Genomic DNA, 2,943 nt, shown 5'->3' with positions numbered 1-2,943 from the left:
GCCTTCAGCTCAGGTCATGATCCCAGGGTCCTGGGATTGAGCCCCACATTGGGCTCTCTGCTGAGTGGGGAGCCTGCTACCCTTCTTCTCTCTCTGCCTGTCTCTCTGCCTACTTGTGATCTCTGTCTGTCAAATAAGTAAATAAAATCTTTAAAAAAAAACTGCTGGGTGTTTCACAGAGGTGTGAAATAGTGGAGCAAATCAAAAGGCACAAACAAGTAAATAATGAAGAGAAAAGAAGAAATCGATGAAATAGAAAACAAAATATAAATATGATAAGATTAACAAAATCTGAAATTTTTCTTTACAATGATTACTAAGATAGCCAAAACTGTATCAACAATTATTTGTTAGAAAGTAAATAGTAAACCAGGGAACTTAAGTGGCCCTCCCTCCAAAGAAATACAAAAAACATGACAAATACTGTCAGAGCAAACTTTATCTGGATTCTGGAAAATAGAGATTTATAGCAATCACATGAATTTTTAATCAGGTAAAAGACAACTGAAACTATGTTTGTGTTGCCTTGCTTATTCTCACCATGAAAGTGAAATGATATCTCACAGAATCAAAGAAAATATTTGCAAATCAAATGTCTGCAGACAGTCTACTATGCAGAATATATAAAGAATTTATGCAATTCAAAACCAAAAAAAGATGAGCAACGCAGTTTTAAAATGGACAATGGACTTGAAAAGGTATATCTCCAAAGAAGATACACAAATGGCTGACAAGAACATGAAAGGATTCTGCACATTCTAAGGCAGGCATTTGGGAATCGCAAATTAAAACCACAGTTAGACCATATCTTGGTCCATATGTACTATGGAGTATTATGCCTCCATCAGAAAGGATGAATACCCAATTTTTGTATCAACAAGGACAGGACTGGAAGAGATTATGCTGAGTGAAATAAGTCAATCAGGGAGAGCCAATCATCATATGGTTTTGCTTATTTGTGGAGCATAAGGAATAATACAGAAGACATGGGGAGATGTAGAGAAGTGAGTTGGGGGAAATTGGAGGGGGAAATGAACCATGAGAGACTATAGACTCTGAGAAACAAACTGAGGGTTTTGGAGGGGAGGAGCATGGGAGGTTGGGTGAGCCTGATGGTGGGTATTATGGAGGTCACATATTGCATGGAGCACAGAGTGTGATGCATAAACAATGAATTCTGGAATACTGAAAAGAAAAAATAAATGAATAAATAAAAATTTAAAAAAATAAATAAAACCACAGTTAGAAATAGAACCTCTTCCTTTTCTATCGGAAATATTGCCAAGCTTCAAAAATAAAAGCCATGTGGTGCTGGTGAAAAAAAAAAAAAAAGGACTGTTAAGTGGAACAGAATTAAGAGCTCATAGACATATGTGAAATTTAATGTACGATCAAGTTAATTCCAAAAATCATTATGAAGAAGGCAAATAGCATAGTAAAAAGTACTGATAAATATAATTTTGCTACTAAATCATATATAGTATTGGTAAATACTACTTTACTACCTAGAGGAAAAAAAAATGGATTTCTACCTAATGTGACACAAGAAGGTAGACTCTAAATGGATCAAATAACTAAAAGTTAAAGTAAAACAATGGCGTTATAGAAGAAAACATAAGAGAACATCTTTTGACCTACAGCAAGGAACCTCTAAACACTGACAATAATGAAAAACTTGATGAATTTGATATCCTCAAAATCTAAGATTTGTCTTCAAAGAACATTATGAACAAAGTTAAAAGGATAGATGAGAAAATGGATGAGATATTTGTGCTGTGTAGAACAAATAAGAAATAAATAAGAACTTAATATCAGGAATTCATAATAAATTCTAAAAATCAAGATAAAAGAGGGGTGCCTAGGTGGCTCAGTGGATTAAACCTCTGCCTTCAGCTCAGGTCATGATCTCAGGATCCTGGGATTGAGCCCTGCATCAGACTCTCTGCTCAGCAGGGAGTCTGCTTCCCTCACCGCCCCCTCCACCCGCCTCTCTGCCTACTTGTGATCTCTGTCTGTCAAATAAATAAATGAAATTGTAAAAAAAAAAAAAAAAAGAAAGAAAGAAAGAAAAAAAAAAAAAGGACGTAAACCCCAATAGAAAAATAGCAGAGGATATACAAGGGAATTCACAAAAATTAACTTCCAAGGGCTACAAGAATAGAAAACAATACTGAAATTCATTAGTATTAGAAGATATGCAAATTGAAACAACAAAGAAATATCTATTTACCCCTATTAGGCATGCAGAAATTAGAAAGTCAGATACTGTTAAGTGTTGGCAAAAAGTAGAAGAGAAAGGAACACTCATTTTCATTTGGGAAAATGTAGAGAGATACAGCCATTCTGGAAAGGAACCTGGAATTACTAGGTCACCATATGTCTATGCACATTCTATGATATAATAATTATTGCTAAATATAGACCTTCAAAATTCCTCACACAGAGAATGGTACAGTCATATGGTATAATCCTGTAATATTTGTGGTTCTGATATTTGTATTGGCAAGTGTCGTGTAATTTGGATATCCTTCACTAGGAGAAGACATAAATGAAAATGCAAGATATATGCACCAAGGATATTGCACAACAGTAGGGAGAAAGATTAAATGAACATGTGGCATTGTAAATGATATTAAAGACTCAGTCAAGTGAAAAAGATAAAGAGGTATATAATACAATATCATTTATGTAAAATAAAAATATATGCACAAACAAAATCATTTTTTGAGGACAAACTAAAAGCATTGCATACATTAGAATGGTCATTAGGTCAATGTGAATGAGGTATGGGTGGATATTAAGCAAACAATAAAATAAATGCCTAAATAATCAAGAGAGGATCTTTGAAATCACTAATTATACTATACATCACATATTGAGGAATATACCTCAATTCTTCAAGACTGGGAACAAAAAAACAACAGGAGAAATTAAGATTGCATG

Source organism: Martes martes (assembly GCF_963455335.1).
Source record: "Martes martes genome assembly, chromosome: 10".
Classification (NCBI taxonomy): domain Eukaryota; kingdom Metazoa; phylum Chordata; class Mammalia; order Carnivora; family Mustelidae; genus Martes; species Martes martes.
The sequence above is the reverse complement of the archived record's forward strand: the minus strand, read 5'-3'. Positions refer to the sequence as shown.